Here is a 23,548-nt window from a genome sequence, read left to right as displayed (position 1 = left end):
GGAAGGAGACCACCTCCTCAAAGTTCCTTTTACTTGCAGTTTTTAAGGGTGTAAAGAGGACCTCAGCAGGTATTCCCCCGTCACAGCATAACCAAGAAGAAAATGATACATTTATGTTACATAAGAGGACACATTTCTTTCCCTCAAAGTGAACCCTGAAACTCTTAAAAGGAAAGCACAGTCTTAACTGCACTAAGGACACAACCATGAGTTTGCTTGTAGAAAATCTAACGTTTAGCCCAAGTTAAAATACATAAGAATCCAATTCACAATTGAAAAAGAATAAGTATGAATTCCATTTAGATCATCGTACATTGCAACATCACCTCAACTCTGTACTTGTTAGCATTTCTTTGAAACAATTTTCCCCCTCTCCCTCTTCTGTTAAAAATAATTTTCAAAATTGATGGGCAAACTCAAGATCTCAGACTGGCAAATAAGAATGGACACAATAGCTGAACAACATGAACTTCTGCACTTGAAAGGAACTGCAACATCAGATCAACTCAGATCTGAAGCATCATCTTTTTTAAAAAAAGAAAAAAAAGCATTCTGCTGGTTGTTAGAAAGTTTCAGATGAGCATACAAACTTAGAAAGACAAGTCAAGAAACAAGTGGCAGCATACCCTCTGTGCAGAGTTCATCTGACCCATTTCTTACATTGCATAGCAGAATTATCCTACCAAACGAGCATTTTACCTTTAGCTCCAAATAACTGCTACATCATTCTGAGACTTTTCTTGTATCTTCTGACTTTGGTTCTTTATTTTTTGAAAAGAAAACTATTTATTTAAAGAAAGATACAACGATGGTCATTCTGTACAGAACCACACTTCTGCTGGAGGATAAACAGATTCATTTCTCCTCTAAATCACAGACATGTTAAAACATCACATACAGAGTAACTTTGACATGCCTTGATGATTTATTGCTCACAATTTCATCCACTCAGCAGTTTTTGCAAACATATTTCTAATGTTACTGTCAACACGCAATGTTTAATTCTGTTGCTGTGCTAATAAAGCAGCTTTTTCAAACTAAGTCAGTAACCGAAATAGCATTACAGCTCAGATCATATTTATTACCATTACACTAAATGACTGGTGTATCTAACACAATCTGTTCAAGAACTTATCCAGAAGTATTGTGTTTCCCTCCTTAAGTGAGACAAAAGTTATAAAAGCCTTAACTTCTGCAAATTTTGCAACTTACCTAAAATTTAGATAGATCCCTGGCATTTTTTGGAAATATGTATGCAAGTATAAATCTTTTTTCTCTTAGCAGAAATCAGAATCACTGAATGTTGTTTTAAGAAAAATTTATGTGCATCACAACAAAGGAATGCAAAAGAGCTGCAGGAAAGCTTGAGTAAATAAAATAAATATGGACAGAATAAAACTGGCTTTCGCCCAAATCCCGAGTTTGTCAAAAGAACAAAGCACACACAAACAGCATGTAAAACCTGAATTCAAAATACATTTATAAAAAATGGATGAGGACACATGTTTTTTTCTATTTTAGTTTGAAAAATAAAGGGACACAGCAATGAGTCTTGCTGGCAGGCAGATAACTCATAGGCCCTGACCCTTCGACTCACCAGGAATTCAAACACAAAGCTCTTTTCATAGTGACCGTGCCATACATTCTCAAGATAAGGCAGCAAAATAAGGAGCAATGGAGAGGTGCCACAAAGCTCAAACTGCAGAAAACTGCGTAGAAATTATATCCACTTCTTCACCTACATGCAGCTGCACGCCAAGCGCTAGCTGCAAAACTCTTTCTTTCCACATCAGAAGGCATGCGGCGTGCTGTTAGAAACGGGACCTGTCTCCTGCAGCAAGCAAAAGCAAAAGAGAGAGCAAGCGGCGAGGCAAGGACTGACCCTGTACACTTCTGTATCGCTCAAAATTGAAGTGCACATCCGGACAAATAATCTGTAACACAATGAGCTTCGCCAAAGGATTGCTGTGGTAAAACGGAAGGGGGTTTAGAAACAACACAAATAGCTACATTGCAAAGAACATTTCAAATCTGGACTCACCATGAAAAAGCAACAGTTGCCTGAAGTTAGTGTGTTATTTTCTGCCCTGTTCCATTGCACTTTTTGCCTAGTTGTCCAACACTGGGTAGCTCAGAGCTGCCACACAGAGGCCCCTTCCGTGATCTGGCTTATTTGCCTGTCAGTTTGAGTCTCGGCTTCTGTATGATGCAGCTGTGCACTTTGCTGAAGGTCTAATATCATTTCCATAAGCTTTCTCCCTGCCTGGAGCAAGCAGTTTGTTCTCCCTGCTCAATAAATACTCAAATCACTTTTCTGGTACTCACAGGGATAAAGCTTTAAGTTGTTAAGGAGTTCTTACTAAGTAGTGGGTGGAGAACATAAGCTCGGTACAAGGAAACTCTGCGCATAATCAGAAACGGAGAAACTTCCTCCCTTTCCCCCAACCCCTCCTCTCGCCAGGCGAAGCTGCCAGTGCCTCCTTTACAGAAATTTAGGAATGTAAAGGGAGGACTCAAAGGGGCCCAGTCAGACAAGCCTTTCTCAATCAATTAGCTTGCAGCCATTACTTGTGACCCGAGGTCACACAACATAAGTGTGTGGGGTGTGCCTTTAGGGGTACACCAAAGCTACTTATTAAAACTTACATAACCAAAAGGGTTCAAAATCAAATAAACTCTGAAAGCTGGAAAATATTTTCCACGTACCACAGTTTTGCAGGAAGAAGAGTTTTGAGTCAAGAAATGTTACTTCTCTTTTCCAGTAACAAATCCTTTGATGCAGGAAACTAACTTTTTTGTAGTTAAAAAAATAGATTGAAATATGAGACGCATAAGCAGACTTCACAGCAATATTTGCTTTACAGTTGTGCAAAAACTACATAATACCGGCATGAGTGATATTTGACAAAGCACATGATTGTGTTTCCTAAAATAAGACTATTGTCTGTAGCTGCAAAGGAATAGATGTTTATAGGACTCCCTAATTAATTCATGAAGTTCAGTCCACGTATGTCAGTCCTCTACAAGTAACAAGTTCTGAGCATTCAGATTCCATTCTTCATTTTCATACTCCAACGTAACAAATAAGACAATTTACTTTTTAAAAAGGTTTGGAAAATTTAAATACTGCAGTAAGTTATCCTGCATTGAGCACACAGGGAGAAGAGGGTGTAACTTACCACGATTCCCACACAACAAGTATACACCCCTCGGTGTGAAGGAAAACTTCAAAAAGACCCTCAGCTTCATATCCTGCCAGCGCAATGACATGGAGATGATGCCTTGGAAAAACCCATGAGGGAGTCCTGATTTCAAAAGCAGATCTATGACAACCCCTTTCTGGGCCAGACAAGATCAATGCACTGCAGGGGCGATGCACTTTAATCTCAAGGTGCATCGCAAAGCATCTTTAAGTAGTGCCACAGATCAAGGCTTACACATAGTTGAAAAAAATAGTTCAGCCCCAACTTCACTCTCTCCTTAAGGTAACTGAGCAACAGCTACACAAAAGCTCATACAGAACTGAGGCAAACACATAAAAATATAGAAAAGTAGTGGGAGTGTATTGAAATTCATTGAAGATGTTGCAGACAACCTGCAATCTACATGTCTCTTCTCCATTAAAATCCCAGTCAAACTCTCCAAACAGGCAGTATGGCTTGTGTTAGTTCAGATATTCATTCCAGAGATCAGATTGCAGGATCATGGCCACTGAGTAAGTGCCCTGGGGTAAGGATTTTGCTTCTGTCTTGCACATAAGACAGCATTTAATAAATTAGGTCACATTTAAATCCCTGGAAAGCCCTGGCAATAGAAATAATAATAATGGAAACTTTAATTTTGAAAGAAAAAAAATGGGCTCAGGTTTAAGATGCTGGACTTGGATTTAGGATATTTGGGTTCAGCTCCCATTCATGTCTCAGACTACCTGAACGATTTGGGAGACATTGTGTCATTTTTACATTTATGCCAAATATCACTTGCCTTACAGATGTAAGGCCTTTGCCTCCTCAAAGTCTATCAATAAAAAACTGATGATATTCAATACATGAATCTCTTCAATACTGGTTCACAACACATGCTCTACATGGTGGAATTAAACCAGTAGTGAATATAAAATATTTACTGCCACAGGACTTCTGAGTAACTGAAAACAAGAAAACTATTTACGTCAAATGTCCCAAAACATCATGCAAATCCATTATAGGCTTCAACATAGCCACATAGGCACAATCTCCAGGAGAAAAATGCAAATCCATGCACTTTAGTAACGACACACACTTCACTCTCTCTCCTCTACCCATCTAAATGTAAGGTTCCTGGAAAGCTTGCAGGATTGGGCCTTTAAATCACAAGGGCTGGAGTCCCTAATAGGAGAAAAAAATGGGTTGGCACTGCCTATCTGGGGACAGGCCGTCTAGCGTGTTGTTCCCAGCAAGTGTTAAGAAATTGAGAACTCACTCCATGTTTGATCAATCTCTGTAAATTTCCAGGCTAAGTCAGAGGAATTACTGTTAATTTTAGGTTTGCTTTTAACCTATGATTTCTAAAGCAAGGTACACTCTAAGCACTCCATTTGGATATACATTACAGATTCACACACCTTTCTTTTGGAAAGGTTGATATGGAAAATTTATGACACAAATAACAAAGAAGTTTAAAGGATGTTTTTAATGTAACTTAAAACAATGCTTTCACACTGGAAATAATAATAGAATAATGGCTCCTCCTGGCACTGTTGAGTTCCCTGGCTAAGGGCTCTTCCTTTTCCTGATTTCTGGCTGTAAAGTTACCCCTCCATTGGCTCCACTCCATCGCTGCCACATTTCAGCCAAGTTAAGGCAACGTGAGCCGTTTCAAAACAATCTCTAACGAAGAATGACACAAAGCTAGAAGAGGTACATCATCCTCAAACCAAAGATGGTAGCCAGAAATATAGCTAAAACTCCTTTCCCACTCTCAGGGTGCTCTCCTATGAGTGAGACTCTTTTTGATTAATGAAAGTAAATACCACTGCAGTGTTTCCATTTTTACATTCTAATAAGGATCAGCCTAGAACAGACTGTATTTCAAGGAAGGATAATGTAAGTTTTCACATATTTTTCCACATTTTCTTTCTCCCCAAAAGTCATGAATTTTGGAGAGGCCTACCGTAATTAGCCATCTTTTTTTTTTCCTTCTATGTGTTGCATGTTCTTTAACACAAACAAGTAAATGCTCACCGACAGTGCATGCATCTTCATCCTTGCACTGAGATATTTTCATAATTACTATTCAGAGGTAGCAAGGAGATGAAATGTGCAATTATTATGCAAAATTTTTCTTTGCATATGCAAATCTTCAGGCCTGGAATACACTCAAGTTCAATGTGATCAATATATGACCATGCTATGTTAGAGGATCCTTTGAGAATAAAATGGATTTCTTGTTATTTGGGAGGTTGTTTTTCTGCATAACACTGGTCAATATAGAAAGTAATGCCTGTAACATTAATTGACAGAATTAGCTCTTCTCCTCTGTTATGCTCTTAAATGAAATTATATTCATTTTAACTAGAAAGATTAAAAAGCTATGTGCAAAACACTTGTGGTAGAATGTGCAAAGTTTATGGGGTTGATAGCACTCAGTAAGATATTAATATCTTAAGTTGTGCTCTAAACACTCTATATTAAAAGCAACTGCATCTTTAAGAAATCAAAACAAAACTGATACCAGAAAAAAAAAAAAGGAAAAGCCTGCAAATACACTACAGTACTTTGAAACAGACCTTCCACTCTTTAAGCCTTCTTCCCCTGCCTTCCCCCACCCCCTTTTCCTTTCAGGAAACAAAACTCAAGAAGAGAAAGAGAGAGAGAGTCAAAAGGTTACAGCCGGCTTGTAAGTGCAAAGAACGTGAGAGGCCCATTCTTCCCCTTAACACCTGACATCCCAGGGTACATTTTCTTCAGTCCCAAGTCTGCTGGATTAGACATGCAGCTCCTATTGAGAATGGAAGCTGTGCATCTCATTCGCCATGCACTGCTACTTCAAGTTCTCCTCCTACCCCTGCTTCTATAAATGGCTCTCCCTCCTGCTCCACAATTACAAACTTACTTAATTAATGGAAATTTGGGTTCTGGCATTATTAGACCCAGTTAAATATCATGTCTGAGTCCTGGATAATACATAACAATTCATTCCTGAAACACAAAAGTTCAAAAAAGTTGCAGCAAAATCAGTAAAATTAGGCATTTATTCTTAATTACAAAAAAAAAAACCACCACAAGAAAGAATCCTGTACAAAGCTAACAAATGTTAAAGTCTTGTTAAAAAAAAAAAACAATAAATTCCTGATTGAAAAGCTTTGTGACAGTGTTATAACATTCATGCTGCCGTTCCTTGACCACTCAGAATACACAGGTTTCCATGATTTTCTACAGCTTAGTGAAGTAGGTGAAATGCATCTCATGCATGTTTGTTACAGCTACAGAAAAATGAAAGAGCTGGAGAGAAATACTAAATTACCAAAATATTTGCTACACTTTTGCTAGGATGGAGCCCCTCCACATAGGCAGATATAGCTGAGATCTACTTGCTTGGCTGGTGCTGTAGGAATAAGGAAACAATTACATCTAATTAGGTGCACAGTCATACACAAAATGGAAAAGCACTGAGGACAACGTTAATTCTGAACACCAGAAGTCTTCAGGCAAAAGGACAAAACAGAAACAAGCTTGATGAAGATAGAAAAGATACAGTTCACAAAAACCAACATCTAACTAGCCTAGCTGCAACAAAAAGTAGGGGGAGACAGTGAGACAACATGATTACTTGGACTTTCATGCTATTACTATATGCTAGTATCTAATTTAAAGGTAACTTCCTTTAAGAAGAGATCCAAGCTCCAAGGTGAAACTTTAAAAATAAAACTTAAAAAATAAATTTTAAAAACTGTGGAATTAAGAACATGGCAGAAAATGTGAGTTCTTTGCTGTTTGGGCTACCCCCTGGATCTGGTAGTGTGGTACCTCTGGGATGTTGCTCAACAGCTGCAACCAAGCAACCTCAGTCCCTACTTCCTGTCATCCTTCACCTGCCCCATCCTAAACACCAGCCAAGTGTTTTCTTTTGCATAAACAAGACACCTGAACATGCCTGCCAATATTTCAATCCAATTAGAAGATCCCAAAGAAGGTTTAAAGGAAGACTGCAGAGACCTATGGCTCATTTGAAGAAGATTTTATAACTAGCATGATAAAACTTTCCTGAAGAAACTGGTTCTTACAACTTATTTAGGTGTATTGTGGTGAAAAACTTGCTTCAGCTTGTGTGATTTCCAGGAAATTAAAACAAGTGTCTTTGAGTTTATCATCTGGTACCTCATTGAAGGACTAAGATTGTTCTTTCCTTTTTTCTTTTTTTTTTTTTTAAAGTTGCTTGGGTCTTAGAAATATGAGTGAATACAAAGATGGAGATTAAAGAGAACACAGTCATTCCAGAGACAAGCATTAAATGAGAGTTTAATGAGGTCTGTCCAGTAACCTGCAGGTGGTACCTGGCAGTAACCTGCCAGGTACCACCACAAAAAAAAACCACACTACACTTGCCCATTGATCAGGATGGTTGGATTCATCTTGGTTGTTCAGATGGGAGGTAACATTCATTTTGACCACATAAAACAGACCAGATATATACACAGACACTATTTTATTCCAGCAGTATTTATATTTGTAAAAAATATTCCTATAAAACAAATCTAGTGCCAAAAGATAGAAAAATGAATCCCAGAATCCTTATCAATATAGCAATAATACAATGTTTTGTAAACAAACAAACAAACAACTGTGCCAGGCAGACTGGGGGGAAGGGAGTGAGGGGCGAGTAGATACAAGTTGGAGAAAGTTTAGAAAGTAACTCTAGCCCTGCATGTCCAGCCAGAGAGCCTAGAGTAAAAAAGAGAGTATCAAACTCTACTTGATGTGAATGAAGACTTACTAAAGCACCCGTTTAGGGGAGATCCTGCATCCTTGCACACAGCTCATTACACGAATCCATTCACGTCTGCAACCCCCGCCCCATTTGGCAATGTGGACAAACAGTGAATCTGTTCTTGAAACAGTCTGAATGTTCTAAAGAAGTTTTAAAATTTAAACTCATAATATACACGAAAAAACATGGTCAGGTAAAATCTTTAACTGCCATTTCCCACACCAGCATTCAACGTGTGTTTTCAGAATAAAAGTCTGGAAAATTGTTACCTACTGTATATCTAGGTGCACTTCCCTGGCAGACAACTACAAGGGAAAGAAAGCTGTAATATTCGCTCCTATTTATTTTCTCTAAAGTTGATGCTACTTCTTTGTCTGTGAACATTTTTTTTTTAGTGTCATGAAAAACATGACCTTGCTGAAGCTTCTCAGTTAAAATGAGTTCTCAGTAGAAAAATATCCCTGAAGTAGATTCTCTTACCAGAGAATGCTCCAGCAGTCAACTTCAATTTGCCTTAAAGACAAAAAGGCATCTCTCTAGGGATAAAAATCAATCCCCAAACTGTCAGCAGCAACATACAAAGTTTAGAAATGTGCTTAATTCAGCACAAACAAATGGTTGTAAATTGTCAAGCCAATATGTGAGAAGTGACTCTTCCATTAAATAAAATCATGAGCTAAATGAAAAAAACTAGAAAGGGGACAAAGACACCACAAGCAGATATATTTTCTCCACCTGATATCTATCAAGCACACTAGTACAGAACAAATAATAAGAATCCATTATTTACTAACAGATTACTGATTATGCTTAATATTATCTTAATTGCTGTTGATTTTTTGAAAGATTTTCATTACTATTGTGTTCAAGTGCATGCAAAAGCATACCTTCTCCATGCAGCTTGGCAAAGAGCAGCAGTTTGGGACTCCATCAACTCAGATTTGCTATTTGAAGGTGATCCACACTCAGCAACAAGGAAATCAGTTTTCCAGCTTGGAGACATCAATACAAATTGCAACAACTGCACAAACAACTCAAGCCATTGCTGGCTACAGATGTGCAGCAGGCATGCCCTTTTGTCCTTCTTCCCTCAAGGCCTGAGCAAGGTTAGAAACCACAGCTGGAAGTTCTTGTCTTTTCTGCTGCATCTGGTGGTACCTGTGGGAACTAACACCCTTCTGCCTTCCTAAGGCATCCCTGCCTCCATCCAGTAGCATTGTGACATACTGGAAACTGCCTGCACACCCACTGCAGTGCAAAGATAAGGTGCAGGGTCTGGGCACAGGGTCTGGCTGGATGGTGTGTGGGCAGGCATGGCGACCTTCCCCACCTAGGCATTCTGCCTGCAGTCATTCCTCCACCTCTGGAGAAAGGCTGGGTTTACGTCAGGCTGTACCACCCTCCTGGATACCACTGATCAAAACAGACAGGACAGAGACAGAACACAGCAACAAAAAGACTAATATAGCAGTGATAACTGTTACGGTGATTTCTCCTCACTCCCTCCCCCCAAGGTAATGACAACTTGGACATTTCCTTCTATAAGTGTATTTCCTACCCTAGTAGGTGAGGCCATGATGATCTACACTTGCAAGAAAGAAGAAAAGTCTTGAAAAATGGTCAAGATTTGAGCAGAGCTCCACCTCAGATCTCCTTAGTCTTCCATGAGGCAACTTAATCTTTCCATACCCCAGTTTCTCACCTGTAAAATCTCCCTCTAGAGTACAAGTTGTTTCAAGCATGGACTTCATTATTTTATAGGTTTTATGTGGTAACTAGTAAAAGCCTTTAAGTTTTGTTCTCATATGTGGCTGTAAACATCAGAAAGTCCCGAAACAACAAAGTGCTCTTCAGTGCAAAGTAGTAGGTGTTTTGTAAAAAGTAGGCTGTATTTGACCTTAAAAAAACCCTGCAACAACAACAAAAAACCCCAGCTCCTCCTCAGAAAGGATCTACAAAAGACTTAAAGATCAAGTTTCAGTGATTTCTGTAGAGTTACACCAAAACATCCCTATGTGTTAAAAATAGACGGGCATGTTCTACAGTATTGGAAAAATCCATGATAAATAGATTAAAATATGAAACCATAAAAATATTTGAAAATATAATGTGAATGGACAATGCAAGAAAAGGAAAGTTCCATGCAACAAAAAGGCAAGTGAGGGAACCATCAAAACAAGATCAGTAATAACCTGAGCAAAAAAAAAAAACAGTGCTGTTTGAGGGTTTGTTAGGGAAAATGTAGGAAAAAATAGATCAATTTCTGTGCTGGTGGTCCACTGCAAGAAAGACATGACCGTATGTCATTACTATGCTTCCATGTCATTTTCTGTGAGCACAGAAACATGATGAATTGTGAACTTTTACGTAGATCAAGGAAAGACAGAAAAAACATGGCCAACAAGGAAAACCTGTAAGACAAAAGTTGCCATCTCTTTCTGCCATTACTTTCAGAGGTAGCAATAGCCACACACTTTTTCACACGCTGATACAACATGTCATGCAATTGCACAAACAATGTGAAAATAATGGCTATTCCTACTTTCTGAATTGCTTTATTATAAAGCCTTCTATGGAAATTATCAAGAATTGGAAAGGGAGGAGGAAAAAAAAAATTCCTGATTTATCTTGAAAATCAAAAAGTCTAGGCTATCTGCAGCTGATACTTTAGAATGCTCAGAAATCTTTTCATCACTACTTTACCAAATAAATTTTCTGAAACACAAGATCAAAGGCAAAGATTAGCTCAGGAATCCAGCCATCATTTATTTTGGCAGACTGCATACGTTAGTAGATTCTTTTGGTCCTCCCCAGGATTAACCTGAGTTTCCAGAGATGGCATGGGGTTCATACAAAAATCTGAAAGTGCAAAGCCATATTGCTTAGTTTAGTCACCCAGGAAAGTGAACTAGAACAGCTGAACTATCTTGCATTCAAAAATAAGGCTGTATATTGTTACAGAAGAGCAACAATTAATAATCACAGGTATTAGAGCTCTCTCTTGTTAGCTGGTTCCCTCTTCCAGAGAGTACACCATCACCAGATTTCTCACTGTAACAGTTCTTAATATCAAAAAGCTTTCTCCAAAACGAACATATGATTTCTTTCCTTAACTTAATCAAATTACTAGTTATAAGTTTATCTGCTTTTAATGGAATGTAAAAACATTATTGTTCTTTGGTTTTCATAACATTGAACCATTTATTTATTTTTAAAGAGCAGTTCCTTCTCTGTCCCCCAGAAAACACAGGTTGTTGCTCAGGGTCACAATATATATGTCGCTATTTTTCATGGGGTCCAAAGATGATGACAGTGCAAGTTCAGGATAAAAGGCCAAATAAATAGGTTTGAGTCAGGATCAAATAAATGGGGGTCTTGGGCATAAACCCCATACCACACCCAACCTTTGGAAGGTATTGGCACATTTGGTTTAAATCAAGCAGGGCAGTGCATACTGCCTAGAGTCCTTGTTGCTGTCTGCATACACCTTCAAGCACTGTGCCATATTTTCAGTCTTTTCTTTGTATCTGAGCTAGAACCTCTCTGCTTTTATAAGCATGGAGGCTGTCACCTCTTGCAGTATCAGGAGCTGCAGTCCTAGGCACAGGGCTACCAGAGTTAAGCAAGCAATTCTCAAGGAATTACCAGTGTTTAACAGTTTCCTTTTAATACCTTTGGAGGAGAATTCCTGGTTCTGCAAGCGAGGCTGAATCCATGCCCCATGCCTTGAGGAACTGACAGGACAGAGGGCTCCGGGGGGCAGTTCGTGAGCCTGGCAGGATCACAACTTGCAGGAACGCTGCTGCAGAGTGAGCTGAGGGGAACGCACAGCTGGGACCTGCGGCCATTCTCAGAGGAACCTGCTGGCTTTTTTTCTTTCAGCAGCCAGGGATCTGAGTTACCCTGCAATAACTGAATCCTGCCAGTGGTCTTAAGAGCTGGATTGGCAACCACATTCCAACTGCTGGCAAACAGCAGCTTCAGAGCTGTAGTCTGGCCACTCCTAGGTTAAGTTACATTACCAAGGTACTGCCAGCAAAAGGAAAAATGAAAGCCTGTGCTCCCCTCTCTTTGCAGTACCGCTCCTACATCACTCCCTTTCAGAGCGTGCAGTCTGCTCATCAAGTGTGCTGGACCCTCCAGCAACAGGGAGGGCAATGGGGACTGCGACCCTAAAACCTTGCCCTACAGGCCTATGAGGAAAACCGGCTGAAGAGGTCCTGAGGGAAATCCTCGCCTGGGCTTACGAAGAGGGAACTAGAAGGCTGTTGTACTTTCCCCGCCCTCTGCATGAGAGCCAGACAGTGTCTGAACAATTACTGTTTGATTTGGGTTAAGAGTCAGACACCACCTGGGGCAACGTCCAGACTGCAGCCAAGGATCCTATTTCCGGAAACACAAATGACAGGTGGGAATTTGCAAATGGTAACGCTTTATACTTTTAGAGCACCAGTGTGTTTCAGTGCAAACCATCAGAACACAAGCGTGCAGCCTTATTCATGGTGATTTTTTTTTTTTTGCATTGGGCCATAGCAATGTTGTGAGCCGAGTCTATATCCAAACTCCTCAAATTTTTTTTTTTTGCAGCAGCTGATGATCTCCACATGCTCAGGGATGCAAATACTGCCTTACTTTCTGTGCAATTCTAATTTTAGTCTGTCAGATAAATGTGCGCTACACCATCCAGTGAGAGAGCATGGAGGCAGCGAAAGGGGGGTGCCATATGACTGGAAAAGGTGTTACTTTCAGAACTCCATCGCTTCAGTTACTGCTGTGATGCTGGTTTCTTTTGTTATCTGACATAAAGAGAGGGAAAATTGCAGTAGGTCTTTGGTAACTCTGGTAATGCAAAGCTATGGAGAAAAAAACTGTATGCTGTGATATCTGGAAGTATGCATGCTCTATGCAGGACCACCATTTCATCTTTATCAGTAAGGACAATACATAGGTGGACAAAAATTGCTCTCTGAAGACACCAAATGTTTTGTGAAACAGACTAACCTCCATCAAATGAACCTATTTTTTCTGCTTAGCAGACAACCACAGACAACCAAACATTTGTCATTGCTGTGAGTTATTAATTCATATATTCAAGGGTAAATGGAGGTAAAGAAAATTTGCTCAGCTTCTAATTTGGACAATATATTTTATCACCTTTGACTGCCTAGCTTAAAATACTAGGTACGTACATTACTCATTTCTTAACTTAGTGCTACTTCACTGACCCTGTTCACACTGGATAGGCTGATGGCTGCAAGTTCATGACATTATTTCCACCCTGCTGGAATGACTGAAACTTTGCAAACAGAACAACAAAACAAGAAATAAACTTAAATGCAAGGCTTTGGGGAAGATAATAACCCATCATAAACTTTCTGAAATTATTATGGTCTGGGAACAATTCCAAGTGTAGGAAGACCATGTGTTACTATGCTGTTATAATGAACAGAACTTCACAAACGTACTCACAAACTAGTTTATTTCTAATATTTCAGCGGCATTAATTTACACCCTTTCTGAGCCAACAGGTGGGAAAATTGACAGAGCAAAGATACCTTTGCACACTGGGTACAGACCTGAGAAAATTTCTTCTTCAAGGAATACACGCTCCCTCTCTTTCCGTTTTGCAGTGCAATCCCTCAAACGGGAGTGGTTACTTGTCATCCAACACCTCAGAATACCAGGTTTTTGCTTAGTGAATGTTCTCTTTGTGTTGATGTCTGAAGGAAAGATGAAGTGATTTCAGAGTTTCAAATGCCCTGTGGCATTCCAAATGCCCTACAAAAGCCCTGAGGAGTGCAGTTCTGTAGCCACAGCTCCGGTCTGGCATTGCAAGATGCACAGCAAAATTCCACATATGACATTACAAACGTGCTTTAAACTCTGACCCAGAGGGACCATCTTTAAGGCTGAGAGAACACTTCAGTCTCTGCTCCTCTACAGACCTTTGGTTCTCTGCTGAGACTGTGAGCCAGGGTACCAATTAGTGCCAGCTGATTGCTTTTCTGATGTGCACACCTCTCTAGGAATCGGACTGAAGCTACCAACTCATGTCATATAGGTCACTGCATGTCGACAACATTGTAAGAGATTGACCAAGGCCCAATGCGGATTAGCAATTCAGCAGGAAGGTCCTGTATCAAACTGCCCTCCAACCTCTCTCATGTATGTAATTTTAATATAGCAACTTCTAGGCTGCATATTGACTACAGTTTCAGAGAGAGGGGCGTTAGAAAACTCCAGAAGCAAGTACATTTACAAAGAATCCCATAAAGTGTTATTGGGAAATTAAACTGTGCCTTGCTCCCTTAACCTTTTGCTATGTAGACTGCATTTAAAGGATTTCATTAGGGCCAGAGGCCATAGCTTACATTTCTATTGCTAAGTGAAATGAATCATGGAAGACATTGGCTTAATTTGGGATCCCAATAAGATACTGGTTTTAGAACTAGGGAGACAACAAAGATTTAGTCACTTCAAAATTTTTTAGACATGAATGGGAAATTTGCATTTTGTTTTAGAATAAGAAAAAATACATAATTATAAAGCCATCTACACTCTATTGTAAAAAGACACTTCTACAAAACTGTAAGAAAAAGGAGTGGGAGAGTTTTATTTGAAAAGTACATAATTTAGGCCATAAGATACCTGCAGTGGTTAACTGTTCACTGCTGTTAGTACCATAAAGTGTGTTCTGTAGTATAAAAATGCATATATTCTTTAAGCTGCAATCATCAATTTTACTAGCTAAACTTCCGTCAAATATTCATTAAAGATCCTACACAGTTTATTCCAGTGCCAGTCACTACCACTGGGACAACCACCCTGTGATGGTTTCTTTTCCCTACATTCTCATTCCTAATGCTGCTGTGGAATGGAAATAGGATGCAGACAGCATGTTCAGTCTAGAGACTTTAGGAAGGAGAAAATCATATCATGTGTCACAAACAAAGCTCCTTCACCTCAGACTGATTTTTTTCAAGAATTTCACTGCCTTAACCAGCTCAAGAGGTGCAATAATCTTTTTTTAACTATAACATTAAATGAGTACAACCACAGCGTATATGCAATTATGTCTGGAGTAAGGTGATATCATGACTGCACCCATGGCAAAGGAACCGTACTTGTAGGTCAAAGCAGTTGCTAAAATTGCAGCATTTTCATAAGCAGTCAGAGCTGCCGTTACAAGATGAGGGTGTATCTGTGTATCTAATCCAGCTCAGACACATCCATACTCTGGAGGTATGTAAACACTCAGCAAAAATAGAAGGATATCTGCTCAGCGGTGTCAGCCACTTGAGATGCTCCATTTCCTTGACTCCCGCTCATCTTTGACAGAAGATTGTAATGCGGTAGCTCAAAGGAGACAGGAAACAGGAGACCGAGACAGCCCCACAGGGCTCCACTGAGTTTCAAAGGCGCTAGCAGCAAGAAACATAGTAAATTAAAAAACTAACGTGACAAGAAGGGCAATCTTCAGGGCTAAATATATATTTTATATTTATTGTATGAAGTGTCCTAGTATCATGGATCCCCCACTGGAAAACAGTTGTACAGTAAAGCTTTATGTTGAAGAGTCAAGTTGGCAAAGCTAGTGAAAAAAAACCAGTTTTCTGTAGTGTGGGCCATATGCAGAAAAGCATGAGAAAGCAGCTGGGGACTTTTGTGTTCCCCTTGCTGCCGGCACTCAGAGCACCCCACAGCCAAGTGAAAATGGGAGCAGCTCCCTGCTTGTATTGGGGCCAGGTTACAGACAGCTCAAAGGGACAGACAAAAATTGCCACGTTACTTTTGCCATAATCCTGTGTATTTCAGCATGACACGATTGCTGGGAGTCCTAGACTTCAGGAGTGGAGCAGAGTCTGCACTTCATGGCACCTAACGTAACCTCTTTGCTGATGATTCATGCTGCTGTCCCAGCATTGTACATCTACTTTGCTCAGGTTCAAATGCTTACAGTGAGGTATTAGACAACAAAGAATGAAAAACAAAAGGATTCTCTCTATTATTCATGGTTCTTGAAGACTGAGGTGAGGAGAGCTGTTCCAATGCCTCTTCTACAGAAAGAAGACACAGGAATTGCCATGCTGAATTGCAGACTTCAGGACTGGTTTTTACTTGCATGAACGGGAGAAGCCCACCTGTGTTCTTGGATATTTGAACTTTATAAGGAGGACTTCACAGCATCGTAACAAAGAAGGGCCTGTTTCTACCAGATCACATTCTATGTATAATCCAGAGCTGTATCTATTAAAAAAGAAATTAAGTCAACGAGTACCTTCTGGTACGTAGGTGGGAAAAGGCTACTTATAGAAAATAATTTGTTGTAAGAGGAAGTTGGACAAATTCCTATTAGAGGAATGACATTTTTAACACAAAGAATAAACATTAATTAAAACTGCCTATTTGTGGACATAGCAGACAAATCCTGGATGTCTTTAAGTCAAGCCTGATCATCTTTTTAAAATCTGTGTTAAAGCCCAACAGAAGTGATGAGCTTGAGACAGCTTTATTTAGTGCGGCACTATGGCCTTGGTAGGTCATGGGGTCAGGGAATATCAGTCACCAGGGCTGCCTTTTCTGATGGCTTTAATCTTTGAAACCTTCCAGTGAAACTGTGTGATCCATCATTAGCAAAACGCATGAAAAATGGCCAAAGTGCATATTTGGTTGCACATCACATCGTAAATTACCGACAGGACTATTCTGACCAATGAGTTTTTACTGAAATTAACCAAGAAAAAAAAAGGGGAAACAGTGTTCCCACCATCACTGCTGCCTATCAGCAGACTTGGCCATGATGAGCTGCCGCTCCCCGTCCCCCAGCCAGGCCTCAGCCCCCGGCAGCAGTCACTCACCTCTGCCAGAGCAGCCACCACTGCTGCATGGACAAACAGCTCAGCAGTCCATTGTGTTTCGATCTGCTGGCCAAAAGGACAGGCTGCCCTTCCACACTGCCCATCCACCACCAGGATGGAGCCATCCTTTCATTTTTTTTTTTTTAAATCACCCTGACAACAACTCATTTGTAAAGCACCAGCAGTAACACCTGACTGCCTTAGGGCCTGGGAGGCATTAGACAGTGGTGACTCTCATGTTTGACGCCACAGGAAAACAGAGGATTTCAGGAAGAAAAGCCCAAGGACACCTTGGATCAGGAACATCGTGTGAGGGCACAGCAGGCAGGGCTTGATGTAGCTACAGGAATTTGGTGCCCACAGCAGTGTTTGGGCTTCCTTGCCAGCAGCACCAGTGGAGGGCAGTGCCTGGAAACCTGTGTCCATGCCCCGAGGGTGCAAGCAGGGCTCCATGATCGCCTCCTGCCTCTCACAGCACAACCTCCCAGACTGTAAACAGGACCAAATCCCAGTTTTATATATTCTTTCACAAAACAGTTCACTTGGTTAGAATTAAGGTTGTTCAAATACCATGGCTCATAAAAACGGGCATATTAAAAAAGACATTATTAAAGAGATATTCATCCTTCAGCCAAGACGTTGAAATCAAACCAAACATAAAAGGCCAGGAAAACACACTGTAACTCACTCAACAGTGTAACAAAATGCTATCACTGCAGAAAAACACAAAAGTAATAAAGTAACTTCAACCGTAGTAGCTTTCAAAGTGTTAGGTACTGACAGAAATTTTCTAACCTGATTTAAGAAATCTATTCTGCTCTGCAACCTCCTTTTTTTCTTCTCTGTGGTATGAAATTTCAAAAGCCTCCAGCAATTTTTCTAATTCTAAGATGAAGTTCAATAAATGAATCTATCATTTGTTGAAAAATTACCTTAAATAACAACAATACTTTAATAACCTCCACAGCCACTACCATTCTTTTACCCCTCTTGGGAAGGTTTCCCGACATGTGGGAGTGAATTAGGAGCTAAACATCTTTGTAAACACAATTTGAGCAGTGAATTAGAGTATGGTTCCTAAATCACTTGAGATATAGATTAAGCTTCCTGGTCATTTGATCTCCTCTAACATTTTCATTTATGTCCCTATCTCTATTTAGATTGAAGGTATATGCCAGTTTATTTTCATAGCAAAAGACCGCAGCTGTAACGCAGACTCCAGAACACATTTTAAAATTAGTAGTTCTGAGGTTCCCTTTCTTTCACACTCCCGTTACAACTGTACCAGAGAGAAAACAAAGCACAGTTGAATAATGAAAAAAAAAAAGAGATGCCACAGACAAAAATCACAGCTTGTATTCTGTCTCCTGCAAGCATGTTCCAGGCCAAATGACAAAGTCAAAACCAGACATATTTCACTTCCTAATATATACAAATGGGGTGAATTAATCTGTTTTATGAATTACATGTTCAACCTTTTTTTTCTGGGTTACTTTGCTGGATTTGGGTGTTTAAACATCTTACAAGGGAAAAACATGTTGCAGAAGCAAGAAGACAGCTGAGTTTGCCATTTGATCTAAAGGAGGTTTCTTAGCTTATCACACCTACACAACACCACCTGCAAATCTTCCAGTGTCTCTTTTCAATAGCTTAGAGGCCAATTTGCTTAACTGCGAGCTCACAAAACTCTGCACACAAGTTGCATACACAGGCAAAAGGGCAAAGATGAAGTAGCTAACCACATCGCATCACTGTGTACTCACTCTTGAATCTAATGCTTCTGGAAAGAGGCAGCTCATCACCCTGTCAGGGTTTGCAGAGCACGTGCAAGAAGTCTGACACCTCCCGAGCACCACGAAGCAAACTCACTCATCATGTGCCATAAAATTGTTTTGTTTAGATGCAGTGAAATGCAGAAATAAGGGATAGAAACAGAGGAATTCCATTCTTCTTCACAGGAAAGGGGAGATCATGTTAATAGTGACTCTAGAGGGCATATGGACCTCCAACTAGAGAAAAGAGATCCATTCCTACGTAAGTTTTTGCTCTCTAACAACTAAGTTCCTTCCTCCCTGTGGCAGGAAGTGGATTTCACTTTTTTACGATTTACTCAAGGAATTAACTAGAAGCAGAAAAAAATCTTAAACCATATTTTAGAATCTAAACCGTATTTTAGAATCTTACCTGGAGCTGTACAAGCTTCCTCACTCAAAAGTGCTAACATGCTGTTACTGAAGGTACTTGGACTATTTCCTTTTTATTTACTCTACATACACACATGTTAAGCAGTACCAGTCAGGTTATACAATCCAGTACATGTGTGTTAGGGAACTGCAGAATTAAAGTGCAATCTAAACTCAGCCTAAATGTGTATCTAACTTAAACTAAGAAATAGTTTATGACATAGTATTTTAATACATAGCACTAATGTTGCTGTATTTCATGCACAAGATAGACAGTGCTCATTTTAAGAACAGCACTCTGCAGTATTTTCTTTTGTTCCATTGCTGACATTGTAATCCTTTGTAGTGGGCTTTATTTCCTATATGTGGTTCAAAACCTGCTCTGAAGACAAATTTATTTACTTGATCCAGGCATTTGTTTGGTGCTCATCATTAGAGGACACAAGTGATTCAGATGTTTTGTTTTTACTGCAGCCTTGAAAAAGTCTGCGTCTGTCTTCTACAGATGACAAAAATGTGCACTGAGATTACAGTCAGAGAGATACAGGTACACAAAATCAGAGACATCTGGCACACAAGCTGGAATAGTTGATAGCACTATTCATTTTTCTGTAGACTCAAAACACAACTCTCTAGTGACTTCAGGAGTAGATGTGGGTGTTCAACATTTCTTATTAATCAGCGTGTAGGATCTCACAGTCAGCACGCAGAGGCTGGGAAATACACGCATCATATGAAAAATTTACTGACTTTACTAAACATCATTGGCAGAAACAAGACTACAGTCCTATTTTTCAGAGTCTTATCTCACCCATATATTTCCTTTCCTGTAGTCTTTGATTTATCTTCCACATGCCACCCAACTGCAAGAAATGAGCAGTCTCTTTCCCTGCACAAGCCTGTGTATCTCTGGGCAGGTCTAACATGTAGTCTGGATAAGGCAGAAATCCCACAGAAGCTGAGGACATGAGGAGAGAGAAAGAGGCAGTACACGATTACATAAAGACTGTGTTCTAATGGACATGAACAAATGAACTATCTTAAACAACCTCAAATCTGCACTTTTCAGTACTCCACTTTGCTACCTCACAGTTACCCTTTCTACATTTTTTTTTTTCATGCCGTTGCTTTATGAAATCCTGAGCTCTACATGTCAGAGAACTTGCTTATGTGACAACAGAATTCTGGAAAAGCAATAGAGGACTAGAAGAAGGATATTTCCATATATAACTTTTTTTAACTTTATGCTTTGCTTTTTTACTTCAGGCATTGTTGGTTTGGGGTTTTTTGGCAGGGGATGTTTGCTGTTTTTTATTCAAAATATGGAACTAATTTCATGTGTATGCCTTTCGTGAAAAACTATACATGCTAAATAGTCCATTTTAAATTAGGAATGTATTTTCCATTGTATTTATTGAAGAATGAAACTGAATTCTCATTTAAGCACTGAGATTTGGATCACTCAAAAAGACTGGACAAAATATGAAAGCTAGCTGAACATCTGAATAACCAGGGTGTGACCATCCACAGCAGAACTCTGATACTCTGATACTGTGGAGCACATTGCAAACATGCCATCAAAAGTATCACCTAAACAAGCTCAAGGAGTTCACCAGAAGAAACACATTCGAATTCCTACACTGTGTTTCTCTTATTGTCGTCAGCGTTTTGCATTTTTGTCTGGGAACTGGATGGAACTTCTTTTCCATTCAGACGGTGGAAAACACCCTGGCTCTCCCCAGCACAAAGTTGTATTTTATCTATCCCGGGCTATACGGGAGAGATCTCACTCCTTGAGGAGCCGGGCTGGGGTCTGTGCCGGGGAGGGGGTTGCCCGGCCTCAGGCACGCTGCTCTCCAAGGCCGGACCAGGAGCATCCTCTAGCGGCCAGCGCCTTGGGGAGTCCCCACGTCCCCCAGAAACAAGAATCTTCTGGAAGACACAGGGAAATCGGCCACTCAGGGAAACAGGCAGAAGCCGAAAGGATACTCAGAGGATGAAGGGCAATTTTTCCCGGTCTCATATATGTCCTCATGTCAGGCTAAATGGGAGACAGTTCTCTTCTGAGCCCCGAGTAGCACAGCCGATCCCTTTCCCTCTCTGCTCTGGAAAACCCTCATCATCAAGGAACCAGCTCAGCAGCGCTGTGACGTGTAATTAAACAACAGAAGGGGAAAAAACAGAAGAAGAAAAAAAACCCCAACACTCCCCAAACCCCCACCAAAAAAAACTCCAAATCAAACCACCCCACAAATTCAACCAGTTTTAAAGTCCTGTAAGAATGAAGATGAGATTTGCTGAGAGATACAGGTGGGAACTGTGTCCAAAACTGTGCCAAGTGTGTTACATTTGCATTAATTTAGTAGCCACTTCACTTAAACAACAGCCACATTAGATTCTAATCAGCATATGGTGCAAAATAGGGGCCAAATGTGAAAGAAAAAAAAAAAGCAATCACATGTGCTTGCCATTTCCCCAGCCCATAAAACAATCTCATTGTGGTTAAAAAATAAAAATAAAAATAAAAAATTGTCCAGTAAGACTTCCCAAATTTAACTGCTTAGGAACTTTACAGATTTTGGCACAGATGTGGACTGAATTTTGTCTCTCTGTACGATTATTATAATCTAGGATTAAGGGAGGTAAAAAGCCTACAGTGGGCACACACTGGCTGAAAACATAAATTAGTTTGCTAGGGCGTGAATCACTCAGCAAGGTCAAGTAACTAGAAGGCAAAGCACAAATGCCTAATATGTTACAGGCCATGAGGATTGCATCTGGAACCAGAAATGGCCTCCTTGAGACCGGCAGGACAAGGAACACAGCCAAGAGCACGCTGGGGTTTGGTAGCGACGCTGGCTCTCGCGAGGTGCACAGCCTCACAACTGCACTCTCTTCTCTTTTCCTTTGATCGGCTGCTTTCTCTCAGGCAGCATTTGTCCTCCATACACATCAAAATCCAGCACGTTCACCTGGATTACTCTTAATGCTCTAACACACTCCGGCCATGCCTGGATTAGGAAAATAGGTAGCATACTTTGACAGGTATGACATCAATAGGGACAAGTGTAGACAGTGTATGACTATGTTTGACTTCCAGGCAAAGTTTAAAATTAGTCATGTCCTAATGAGTAATCTTTTGAAATAAAATCTGCTTATTTACCTGAGATTTCTCCTGAGGATCAATTTAGCAAAACTTTGCTATGTTTTAAAACAGACCATATTTGTCTGTCTTTTCATGAAAGGGACGTATGACTCAGTTTTCTTCCATTTCTGACTGGATGCAGTTAAAGACAGGGGAGAGCACCATGCCAGGAGCAATGACTAAGCCACCACGTGTTTTTGTGGATCAGCCATGACCTGCGCACCATGAGTGGTGCACACGTAACCTGCGCTCCAGCAATCTCAACCAGACTCTGCTGCCCAGGGGTGCTGGCCCGAATATATCCATCACCAAAGAGATAAATTTAAGTATTCTTAATGTTCACTAGACCTGGAAGACTCACATCAAGTGCGGTGTGGTGAGAACAGTGTCTGCCACACTGCTGTAGACTGAGCAAACAAAAAAATTCGCAGGAAAACCAAATGGCTTCTGGGAGTGACAACTATGCTTCAGGTACTTCACCCGCACTCCTGTCAAGGAATCCTGGTGACTAATTTTTAAATGTATTGCACAGACCATATGCATTGCCGATGTAGTCTTACATACCATCTTTCATATTTCAGTGCAGTGGAAACCAAGAGACCTTTCTGTTAAAAACACAATGTAGCATGGGAAAAAATACACACTCTTAAATTTCAATCAGAATTCCAATCAGATCATGGCACGGCACAGATATTTGCAAATGGCATATTTGCCAGTCCTTTCTAGTTTTCATGCTTTTGTAAAAATATTAGAGAAGGCTGACTGATGAAGCATTGCTTTGCTCCCTCTCTTTCTTTCACTGACCTGGAACCTGGCTGGGCCAATGTAAATTTACATCTGATTAAAAAAAAATAGAGGCAGGTGATAAGGTGATTCAAAACTCTTCTGATGCTGTCTGTGACATTTAAATAGAAGCGTATTCTATGGACTTCTGAAAGTTGCATTTAGCAATCGAACTATAATGTTTGATCCAGCAGAGAAACAGGGACCAAAGTGACATGCAGATATCCTTAAAGAAGTCAGTGTACAAATAGCAGAATTAACTTTTTTTTCAGCCCTGTTGGGATTTACAGGTCAAACATCTAAAGAAACCTGGAGTCCTACTAAACATGAATCTACTATAAATGTCCTGAGATAATAATTCAGCAACATTTGAGAAGTTATAACTTCTTGTTATCGCAGTACAAAGTGAAAGCTGAAGTTTTAATAGCTAATGACTCTGTAGCTCTTCTTAATGAAGAAATTATGCCAAAACCTTTTGTTTTCTCCTGCTTTGATTTTTTAAAATTTCATTTAAATTGTCTAAACATCACTCAAATTATGCATTTAAGTAGCAATAGCTACAAATTGACTACACAGAAAAATAAGGCTCTATTACTTTGCAGTATGTTTTC

The 23,548-nt window shown here is 40.0% G+C and overlaps 1 protein-coding gene across 2 annotated transcripts in view; it reads right to left on the bottom strand.

The window, feature by feature from the left end:
• Nucleotides 1–23,548, bottom strand: part of LOC147602243 (uncharacterized) — a 235,535-nt gene that overhangs the window by 177,479 nt on the left and 34,508 nt on the right. Inside the window, exon 1 of one of the 2 annotated variants that reach the window (XR_015260745.1) lies at nt 2,042–2,300. The exons of the other annotated variant lie outside the window; for it this stretch is intronic. The gene's annotated coding sequence lies outside the window, so the exon portion shown is untranslated. Of the gene's footprint in view, nt 1–2,041; nt 2,301–23,548 lie in introns of those variants that run through there. 2 annotated transcript variants of the gene reach the window in all.

The sequence above is a fragment of the Chlamydotis macqueenii genome, chromosome 1 (assembly GCF_036417535.1).
Source record: "Chlamydotis macqueenii isolate bChlMac1 chromosome 1, bChlMac1.mat, whole genome shotgun sequence".
Taxonomy (NCBI): Eukaryota; Metazoa; Chordata; class Aves; order Otidiformes; family Otididae; genus Chlamydotis; species Chlamydotis macqueenii.
The sequence above is the reverse complement of the archived record's forward strand: the minus strand, read 5'-3'. Positions and strand labels throughout refer to the sequence as shown.